Below are 12,156 nucleotides of genomic sequence, written 5' to 3' on the forward strand. Positions count from 1 at the left end.
GTTATATTTATTTGAATTAACTGAATAGTTTATAGAATTCTTCACTGCATAGCTAATTATTACAAGGGGAGAAACAGGCACCGACTTTTAATTGTATATTTTTGGTGTGTGGGTAGGATGGCACACCATGACTGTATTGTGTTAGGTCTAATTTGAGAGGTTGTGGCTTTAGGACAGTGCCTCTAATGGCTTCTGATTTAGGGTCAGAATTAGATGGCAGATGTAAATCTTGAAATTTGTATGAAAAATTCACCTTTTACTCTAAAAATAATCTTTAAAACATGTTTTTAGCAAACATTTTATACTTTGTTGCTTTGATCACATCATATTCCTTGTTATAGAAGAATGGCTCTAAAGTTATGGTTCAACTCTAAGCCCTTGTCATCATGGCCTTTCATATACTATAATTTTATCATACATGCTGTAATTTTCTATCCACATCAGCAGATCCATTGTATTTTCATTTTGCTTTGAAAGCAAAATGGTTCTATGTATGAATGGAATAAAAAGGGAAAACCTGCAGTCCTTGGGACAGCCGAGTTCCCCCCTCCAAGTTGTTTTACACCTTTTAAAAAAATGCTTTGCTATTAGTATGCAGCTATTTAAATATACTACTTAGTGACAGGTTGTAAACACTTGAGCTTCGCTACATCTTGCTGCAAACTAGTGCCCCTGGCTAAAACGAAGGAGCACAAATTTATGCAGAGAAAATGAATATATGTATATATTCTGTGTCATTCATGCAGCACTGAACAGACCAGGGTGTCAGATATATGCTGTATATGTGTTGGGGCTGACCATGGTGTTTGCATTACAGTGTCAAGGAAACTAAAATAAATAGAGAATAGTGCACATGGACAGTTGGATAAGGTTATTACTGAGTGGAAAACCACTACAATTTTGTAAGTAGAGATCGCGGATTAACTGGTTTATGATAAGGTCATTGCCAAACTAAAACTTTTCAATTAGATATACCTGGTTAGCTGGTTACATTTTAAGGTTACTTCTTAACTTAATAACACTAAAATTATTGAAGTAGAGATACTTGGTTAAGTTAAGTGCCTATATACATTGATGCAAAACTGACAAGATGGGCTTATAAACCAGTTCCAGCTCCACGAAATGCAAGTCATAAGACTAAGCAGACAGTTTCAACCCATTAGCCAGTTGCCGCTCTACAAAACACAAGGCACAAGGTTGAGACTGCTGGTTTAATTACGTGACCAGCTTCCAACAACGTGGAATGTTAGGTATATGATTGAATGCCGTGTCTGCAAAATGTACAGCAGGATGATAATGTTACAGCCGATGAATGCTTAGATAGGCTTCTTGTTGAGGTATAGCCAGCTGAACACTGAAGTGATATTACCAGCCTTTATAAAACTTTGAGGACAAGAAAATGTGGTTGGAAATGGCTATCTTGCAACTGTATCAGAAAATTGTAGGCTTGAAGCTAACACTTCTGCATTGATTAATGCTACAGCACCCATGGTAAACGATATCATCTCAAAGGAACCTGGGGAATTGGATGGTTTGAAGTTTAGCAAAGTTTTTACAGCAGAGCTGGGAAAAGATGTACCAAGTCTACAGAACGTCTTAAATGACAAAACTAGCTTGTAGACAACATTAAAGTGACAGTCTATTATTGACTTAAAGCAAAAGGACAATTGATGCTTTCTATGGACCATTCTGTTGGTGCTTTACCCAGCAGAAAATAGAAATACTGATTGACCAGGCATGTACATCCGGTATCTAGGTGAGCTTAACTGGTTTTTTTTCTGCGAAGGTTAGTGGTAGTGACAAGTTTAAGCATCGCAACAAAATTTTTCCATTAGTGTCTTTTGGTTGGAAAAATGGTCCCTTTTTGCTATGCATCAGTGAGTTAAATAATGCTAGGTAGACCTCATGCTATCCATTGTTGGCCAAAAGAGTCACTATATCTGGATATAAAACTAATCCATCTTGTGTAAAATATACACAACAACAAAAGCAACAAGAATGTCTGCCACCAATGCCTCTCTCTCTAAAGCCAGGCCAATATGTTGGAAATCCATGTGAAAGACTACCATGGCAAAGGCATACAACCACTGCATGTTACATGACCAGCATAAATCAAAGGCATCCTACCCTTCAGAAGTATCACTGCCAGATACGTGTCCCATACGTCAAATATGCAAATTTTGATACGCTAAGAATACTAATGAAAAACCCTGCAGGTGATCCAGATAAAAGCTGCACACCAAAAACTACTGACCAGGTCCTGTGTAGCTTTTGCTATTTTGTAGTCCATAGGGATGGAGTCAATAGGGTGCCAGTTTTATACCAAGGCAAAAATGCAGTTATCACTTTCATCCAGTGCACTGGGCATGATAAAGTGAAAATTCAAGAGGTATTTCATTATCCAGTTGAATTTTAATTGATGGAAATGACTGCAAGGCCTTTCACAGACTGCTACATCTACATTTCAAGAGATGAGAAAATAATAAAGTGCAAGACCCTTGCCATATTTATGGCAAGTACTGTATGTAACCTAAAGCTGCAGATTTACCCAGAAAAAATAATGGTGCTTGTTGTTTTTCATACACCTGCACAGCTATGACAGGCACCTGATCAGGGAGGTTGTCAGAACAAATTCGAATGAAAAAAAAAATAGCTACTGAACAACATGGAGAAGTTTATGACGTTTTAATTATGACATGCAGTTTAGTGACAGTCGCCATTTTATGAACCATAGCCTGGAAAAGCTGGTAGAAGGAATCATTCCGCATTACAGCAAGGCAGACATCAGAACAGAATAAATGTCACCTCACTAACAAAGGCATTTACACATACGAATACATGTGTAGCTGGGAGTAATTCTAAGAAACAGCTTCTGCCAATATATTATTCAGTAACCAGCTCAGCGATGCCAGTATGTCGAAAAAATAAAATGAACATTCTTTGCGTGCGTGGAAGACATTATGCTGTTAAAGTAAGTGAAGCTTTGTATGACCTATACCTAAAGACCAATGTGCTTCTGTTGGCAGACGTGTTAGTGACATTCCGCAACACCGCGGAAAGAATTGCGGCCTTAATCCAGACCATTACATTAGTTTACCCAGAATAACCTACTACTACCACTAAAGATAACACATACCAATGTCGAGCTGATGACAGAGAAACATGTACCTAATTATTGAAATGGACATCGGTGGGGGCGTTTCAAAAGTGAACCACCTAATACGTCCAAACTATAAGTGAAAGAAACTAAAACTATAGCCAACCTTTACTTCAAAAACATCTTTGGCTGGATCAAGATGGAGACCTCCCAACTAGCATATATAAATGGGTCGAGACTTCCTCACTACCAAGATTTTAAGAGCGAAAAGTTGAAACGATAGTGACATTGAGTATCCAGAGGAGCTTCATGTCTTACACAGCAACATTCCTTTGGCTCATAAGACAAGGAGCGTTCAAGAGGATTGGTTCAGCAGCTATGAGTGTGCTTTAGTGAGCAAACCTAAGTCCACTTGCAGTCCGCTGGACACCAAAAAGTGCATTCCGCAGGATTGTATTACGACACGGGAATATGACAACTACTTCACTGCACAAAATCAACACGTCTCCAATAGCTCATTCGCCCTGGTCATGGATAAATAACCTTTGGTAGTAACCTTTTGGCAAAATCTGTAGTTCCTCGCGAACGAATTATTACGGTGAACCACTTTACGGAAGATATATAGATGACTGGACCAGGATGTCAAACCTGTCAGCCAGGATGAATTTTTTTAGAGACCACATTGGGTTGGTAACATGCGTTGCCTACCTTCCAGCTCTTCAAGTGCGTGCATGTACTCCACCCAGGTATTTGAGAGCAGGCATTGCTCTTCCAGACCGACCTTCCACGTCATAGACATCAGCGCCCTGGTTGGGCCTGCTGCTGAAAACGTGACCATAGGTGTTGGCCTTCGCCTCGCCCTATCATAGAAGATGGCTGCACGAGTGCAAAGGTAACATATCTTTCGCACTGGCATCCTTTCACGACGTACAAGCCGCTGCCCTAGCAATGGGGGCCCCAGTGATCATTGACCACAGCATTCGCGACTTGCAATGTTACTTGTACAAATGAAGCGATTCCAACGACTTGCGTGGAGCTACAGATGCAGGACACAATTAAAATTTTTTTAAAAAAATGTTTCTAAAAAGGAATAGTTTCCCTCTCCAAAAGCCAGTTCTAAAAGGTTGCTGCCTCAGTAAATGTCAACCACGGAGTCTTCCTGCACTTCTGATCTGGCATCCTTAATGGGTGTGTTTCGCTCATGCTAGCACCCACCCAGTTCAATTACCTGGAACGAAGCCTCCTGCGGGACAAAGCATGCCATAGACCTGGAACTTTCAACCCTGCCGCTGACAGACATTCACAAAGACGTCGGTATCCTTTCCCTGCTTGCCCTTGCCATTCCCGCTCTGGTAGCCGCCGACAATGGTCTAAAAAATTGAGTGAGGTCTGTACCTGCCAGGGCGGCTCTCACCATCTTTAACCTGCTTGGTAGGCTCGTCCCTTGACACACTCCTCTAGCATCTACAAGAGTGATGAGTTGGCACACACCTACCAGGGCGGATCGGACGTAAAATTGGCATCGTAAACCTCGACCTTTCACAAAGCCTCGGGACGCACTGGGTACTATTTTGAGCGACTCCTTCTCACTTTCTCTACTTTGACTCGTACGGTCTTTCGCCACCTGCAGAACTAATTTCATACCAACGCAGAACAAAGGGGCACGATTCCGAATCGGTGCAGTTTTCCTGTTCCTCGTTCCAGCTCAAAGACAACGACGAACCAGTTTGCGGCCACTTATTTATGGCAGTTTTCAAAACGCTTGAGTGCGACCCCAATTCAGACACATTGTTGCATGCAACTTTGTCTTAAGTCGAAACAACGGTCATTCAGCGCCAAAGACTGCAACAGCCACCTTAATTCAAGGCAGGTACCTTCTTTGTATGTAAATAATAATAATACATCCTTGCAAGGAAACATTTGTGTGCGCTTCGGATTCTAGTCCATGCACAGACGGCGCTGGCATAGGTGTAATAAGAAGCGCACGGATTTTAGCAAACGGGCTATTAATGCAGACCTGAATGACCTGTCCATGTTCTCCGATGTCGCAGGAGACCGAAACTCGGGCGTGAACGTATCTATGCTCTTCATCAAACCAGTCCAGCAGCCGGCCATATTTCAATCACGGCCACCAATGGTATAATGAGCGATGGTGGTGAGCTTCCAGAATGCTATTGTTAACCTAAAATAAATCATTCTAAGCTATCTGTTTGTCGTTTGATCCGTTTTAAGAGAGAGAGAGAGAGAGAGAGAGAGAGCACAGTTAGTGTTCGCACTACTTCCAGTTGAAATCACGCACTAACACCATCTGCACTACCACTGTGTTATTAGCACGCGTTTAGCATTGGCGTTACTAATTTTGTACCCTGTAATGAAAATAGCTGTCTTTCCAAACGACAAGTACAAGCGAAGTTCAGTTGCAATAATGTTGTGTTGCTGTGGGAACAGCGAACACGGCCAATTTTATGTACTGGTGTAATACATCCTGCTTTTTGGTGGATTTAAGAGAATGGTAGCCACCTCACGCGACTTCGCCCCCATCCGATATGACCTACAAATCCGTAATAGGTAGCTGTGCTGAGAGAGGCATGGATACACTTCGAGAGTTTTAAGCCCCTAGGACCCGGTTATATTGAAATTTCGAAATGAATCGAATGCCAAAACAAGACCAAATAATTTACCATATAAAGATTTAAAAGACAACTAAGTACACAACGAAGTATAGTTACTATTTTATTATTATAAATAAAAACCGAGGCCCCTTTGGGATTGAGTCCCGGGTTATATGACCCCTGCCCCAACCACATCTCATTGGGCCTGCTGTGAACATGCCACTTCAACATTTGCTGGAACGAATGACTCCTTTGATGCATAAATTCCATAGTCAACAATGAACACTGTTACCAAAAGCAAACATCTGGTACACATTTTAAATATATTTCTTAATAAACAAAACCCGTCCTGAGACTAAATAATGGTGGTAGCAAAATCCATATGTTTGTCATATCTTTCAGTCGCATGTATTCTGCGAGTTGCTGTTTATGTCCTTACAAAATAAGATCTACACTTGTGTATTGTTAGTTGCCTGTGCGAACGTGCACAAAATACCTTCACCACAAAGTCTTGGTTACACTGAAATAAAAGTCAATAAACTAGATATAGCAACAAGAAACAACTGCATGAAAAACTCGTGCGTCATGGGTTTACAGATGAGCTACTACACTAGAACGAGTTTCCTTTTTACCATAGCAAATACGTTTATGTCTAGACAAAACATAGAACGTAGAATAAAAAGTAAGGAAAATCTGTGCAACCGTATCACAAAAGACATTACAATGCTCAAGTGCGTTTATCGTTGGAACCGTGCTGAAAATTGCTTGGCACTAGCCAACAAGTGATCTTAAAATATCGGTATTCGAATCTAATATAATTATTTGCCTGTATGAAAAAGTTACCGGCAACAGCAAATAATAAAGTCTATAAAATCTCTTTCTGAGATGGGCTCGAGGGAGGTTCGTCTGGGCTAACAACCACACGTTTTTCTCTCACGTTCTGACGGGGCTAACCGCTGGTCCCCCAATCTGCTGACGGTTGTTGCAACGGAACCTACAACCGGTGCGCACAGGCTCTCAACACAGCTCCCCACCCGGCCTTCACACATGCTCACCGCGGTGGAATAGCAGTAAAGAGAGAGAGAGAGAGGGACCGCTCCGCTGCCATAGTGGTTAGAGCGTACGCCTCGGATGCAGATCGCGGGTTCGAACCCCGGCAGAGTCATACCAAAGACTTACAGAAATGGTACTGACAGCTGCCTCGCTAGGTGCAAAACATTAGGAGGTTAGTGTTAGGACTGGTCTGTCAGGTTTCAGGATAATGTGAATGGGTGTGACATCATGCTGCATGATGCATGTCTGCGGCATGATGCCCCATTGCTAGACGTCGCTTTAAAAAACTGTCGCACTAGAGACATCGTAGCGATATGACTGAGAAAAAAATGTTAAGCTACGTTAGAGATCTAAATCGCACACACAGAGTAAAGAGAGACAAAAATATCACTTTACTGCTGCTTGTTTTAATTTTATTTATATTGCAACGGTTACTGTTTGCTATACCATATTGGATCTATTAATCTGTCTCTACCTGTAAACTTTATACTGATTGTTTCTCTCATTTGTGATTCTTTGCAATATGTATAGACTATGTCGGTCTCCATACACCCGAATACCGTATAATCGTTGTCGCTATGTACGTGTCTTTATCATCACTCCAACGTTTGTTTTAATGCCCAGAAAAACAGATCTGTGATAGCATCTCGTCCGGAGATTCCATACTTATTCCATTCTCCTATTGTCATCTGCAAAAAAATTCTGCCATGATATACGTCAAGAATATTCCGTTATTGCATTTTTTATACTAATGTACGAGAAGACTCGTTAATAAGCCCAGCACAGTATTTCTGTATAAATGTCCTACACAGGGAAAATAGTGTCGCGATTTGAATCGACGTGAACAGCATGGTATTATATTGGGGTTTATGGCGGTAAAAGGGTTACATTACACAAAGGCCCTTTGCAATCACGGGAGTAAGACATGATTTAAGTGCTTTGGTTTTGTTGATGTAAGTTGATCAAGTCTGTGCAGTAGCTAAGTCATTGTATTCTGTTTACCAGAGGAATGATTCAATTATATGAGATATCTACAGGTTTGTAAAGAACAATAAAATTACAAATAGTGCTACACAGCTATGTATGGGCTGCTGATCACGGCAATACAGATCAACGCTTGTGGAGTAGCGACGCTAGAAAAAATTATATGGGTAATAAGGGACATTTTCAACATTAAAAACGAATAGACAAGTCACAACAGTCGCCAAAAATTGAGTCCGACTTTGTTTGAAAATTCCATTATGTTTGTTTTATTGGTGTGTGTGTGCGCGCGCGCGCGCTTTTTTATTTACATTAATCATTCCCGCATGATTCATTCGATCGGGTATTATAGTGGGTTTTTATATTTTTTTAAAAAAGTTGCAAAAAGATTTTTGATCCATTTGTAAGGTACATTAATATTTTTAAGATAAAGTCTCCATTAAAAACGTATTTGTCATATTATACCACCTGTACTGTATTTTGCAACAATCGTCCATTTCAATCGTATGATTCAGCCAATAATGAACTGAAAATACCATTAACAACCAACCAACCACATAAACAACTGGATATGTCGTCCCAGTCCCACGGAATGATAGAGCCAATAATGTCTTTAAAGGGACGTTAAAAACTAACGAACCAAGTGTATAAATCTTCTCATTTCTTCTGCACGATATAGCAAACGATGCGTTGAGAGTGATTTTAAAAACGAACCAACTGTATATATCATAATGATTGACTGTAGATACGGTACATTCCTGGAACTAACGCTCCGGTGGCCTAGTGGTTAGAGCGTCCGCCTCGGATGCGGGAGGTCGTGGGTTCGATCCCCGATCGAGTCATACCAAAGACTTACAAAAATGGTACTAACAGCTGCCTCGCTTGGCGCTCAGCATTAAGAGGTCTAGAGTCAGAATAATGTGACTGGGTGGGACATCATGCTACATGTCTGCGGCATGATGCCCCAGTGCTAGACATCACTATAAACTGTCACACTGCAGACATCGTAGCGATATGACTGAAAGATTGTTAAAGCTACGTTAAAAATCCATATCACACACACACACACACATTCCTGGAACTAGCAACGTTTGTAATATAAAAGTTTCCAAAAGATGTTAAAGCTCCGTGTTCCAAGAGGAAAGGGATACTACTAACAGGAGGTAGTGAATATAATACTGATAAATTTGGGGATGTACTGCGTAATGAGCTCATTTCATTTATATTCAGATGATTGTGTCCTTGCAACTGAAATTACCAAAATTCTCAGCATCAGTCTCCAAATTTTGGAAAGTGAATCAGCGGTTTTAGCATAAAAGCAGTAGAGCACTGCCTCTGTCAACTCCTTCACCAAACCCGTTTCTCGTGCAACAAATGATATGGTTCTTCCCCAGTAAAATACGTCGGCCACAATAACACTTATTTACCTATATGACTGCTATTCCCGTCTGCTGCCATGTTACTACACAGTGATTGAGGTGCGAGACGTTTTCAGAACTTATCAGAATGTGTAAAAAGGCCCGCACATGCTCCTTTTATAGATACAAATCTGTACTAATCTAACGCCACAAAATTTCAATGACAGGATCAAACATTAGCGGGATAAAGAATTAGTTAAATGAATTCAAGTCAGAGGGTCGATTGATTTGGTTTTACAGGTAAACCCATTTTTTATCAGTCAGTAATCAAGGGTACATTTATTTTATTGCAAACGGAGATAGAACTGTTTACCACCTTAATCGTCAGTCAGATTAACGCTTTCAACATGCTCGGTTCTCCATCCAGACAAGAAACACATTTTCACGTGATTAGTTGGTACCAGATGCGGAGCTTGGTTACAGATATCTAAGGTAGGCTATTTTATTCAATTTTCTCTTGAAATGAGACAAAGACAAATTAGACACATAATACAAATGATACAATTAAGACAAATGAGTCAAATAAATGAGAAAAATGAGATAAAAAAGACATGATACAAATAAGAAAAATGAGACAAATTAGACAAATGAGACAAAATCGACAAATGATACAAATTATACAAATAAGACAATTGAGACAAATTCTACAAAATAAGACAAATGATACATATAAGACAAAGTAGACAAATGAGAAAACTAAATGTAGTAATTGAATTTTTAAAAATATAAAAGATTACTTGGTAAAAGAATTCACATATAGAGCAGTTAATTTTTCTGAATACATGTATCTAGAAAACGAAGAATCAAGCTATAAGCAGGGTTAATTTCGATTTCTGTTTTAAAATCATAATGATTTCGTTGCCGTTCACATAGACAGTTTTGTATGGTTCTTAGGGCAAGGATAGAAAAACAATTTCTAACCCCTCTACGTCTTCAAAACACGAGCATCTTGTGCTAAAGGTTACAGGCTGCTTTCCTTCAGAAAAAAACAAAGCAAGATTACTCTTTTAAAATCTATTATAATTCTATCGTTCATCTTTTTAAAAAGTATTATGATTCTATCGTAATTCCTTCAAAATATATTATGTTCCCGTCGTTTGTTCTTTTAAAATCTATTACAATCCTGTCGTTCATTCCTTTAAAATTTATTTTAATCCCGTCGTACATTCTTGTAAAATATGTTATAATCATGCCGTTCATTCTTTTTTAATACAGTATTAAATTCAAGGTGTGAACTTGATTGGAAAAAAATCCTGTTAGAAATAAATGATATATCTTTCCCGATGTTTGTACATCAATAAATTTAAAATGACATTTTTTATATTTTGCACCTTAAATCCAATTAAATATGTATATATTCTCATGACCGTTAGGCATGAACAATTTGGACTTGCCAAACTATCCCTTTTGTTGTACGTTTTCCAGGTTAGCTTGCTGAACTGTCCCGCAGTATCTGTGCAGTGAACAATTTATCAAAAATATGTAAAATACTGCTTGCATTTTTCATCGCGGCTTATTGCAATTAAAATAAATGTCATAAACTATTTTAAACTCTATCGTGGACGATTTAGACTAATAATAATAATAATAATAAAGAGATACCGTTGCTTGCTCTCTCTCTCTCTCTCTCTCTCTCTCTCTCTCTCTCTCTCTCTCTCTCGATCAATCGAAATTATTTAAGAAAAATTCGCTATGCAACCTGACCACTAAGACCATTAAGAAAAATATCTTCCAATTTATATTTCATAATTTGAAAAGTGCACAATGTTTAATCAAACGTACTCCTTCCGATGAAGTCCACGTATGTAGATATGACAAATAACTGTTAATTCAAGTGGGCCGGATCAGCAAGGGATCGCGTGTGTCTGGGATTGATTACGATAAATATATTGTAAAAAGTGACTACGAGCAGTACAAAAGTAGTAGACCACTGAACTACCATGGACAAAGGTATGCATATAAAAATTATCGTTTGGCCAGGATGTATATTTTACACTATTCTTACATTCCTATTAAATCAGTAATTTTAATCACAGTACTTTAAAATTTTCATTGCTGAATTACATTTGTAACAGGGAGAAAAGCCAATAATTCTTTCTACAAACCTACGATAAACGTGTAATTGGAAAAGTAGAAAGCAATTTTGTCATATAACTAATTGTACACGTGCAAGTGGAATAGTAGGAAGCAATTTTGTCATATACATGTAAATGGAAAAGTAGAAAGTAATTTTGTCATAGAACTACTTGTACACGTGTTATTGGAAAAGTAGAAAGTAATTTTGTCATAGAACTACTTGTACACGTGTTATTGGAAAAGTAGAAAGTAATTTTGCCATAGAACTACTTGTACACGTGTTATTGGAAAAGTAGAAAGTAATTTTGTCATAGAACTACTTGTACACGTGTTATTGGAAAAGTAGAAAGTAATTTTGTCATAGAACTACTTGTACACGTGTTATTGGAAAAGTAGAAAGTAATTTTGTCATAGAACTACTTGTGCACGTGTTATTGGAAAAGTAGAAAGTAATTTTGTCATAGAACTACCTCTACATATCTTCTGCTCAACTTTAATCTCATAATTAAAGTAAATGTGTTTCTGTCTTGTTATATTATTACAAATGTAGATTGTTCCCAAGCTGACTAACGCAGCTTATTGAAAAGGTTATGTAAGCCGTAACACACCGCACAGAACAACGCCCGTATTTCATTTCAATAACAGAAACTCATTTCAATAACCGAAACGTTAAGCCGACTTAAATAATGTTTCTTTCTTCACTTTCGTTACGAGTGTTTCGTGCTATTTATATTTTCTTGAAGTACTAACAAAACGTTTTTATCCATAGATGTACATTAAAAAGATTAGCCATGTAAATTAACAAGTGTCAATGAAGTGCCTCTACTAACAGGAAAACAAGAGAGTAAAGACAATTTCTTGCAACAATCCCATGACACTGTCTATGCATGATTATAGACCACAACAATACCTTGTATCT

At 38.6% G+C, this 12,156-nt stretch overlaps 1 protein-coding gene across 1 annotated transcript in view; it reads left to right on the forward strand.

Moving 5' to 3' along the window:
• Nucleotides 1-9,389: 9,389 nt before the first annotated feature.
• LOC149805966 (uncharacterized) overlaps nucleotides 9,390-12,156 on the forward strand; it is a 42,078-nt gene continuing 39,311 nt past the window's right edge. The window contains exon 1 of the mRNA XM_089950758.1: nucleotides 9,390-9,593. The gene's annotated coding sequence lies outside the window, so the exon portion shown is untranslated. The remainder of the gene's footprint in view (nucleotides 9,594-12,156) is intronic.

This window comes from Sinohyriopsis cumingii, chromosome 2 (assembly GCF_028554795.1).
Source record: "Sinohyriopsis cumingii isolate HCF-2022 chromosome 2, ASM2855479v2, whole genome shotgun sequence".
Taxonomy (NCBI): Eukaryota; Metazoa; Mollusca; class Bivalvia; order Unionida; family Unionidae; genus Sinohyriopsis; species Sinohyriopsis cumingii.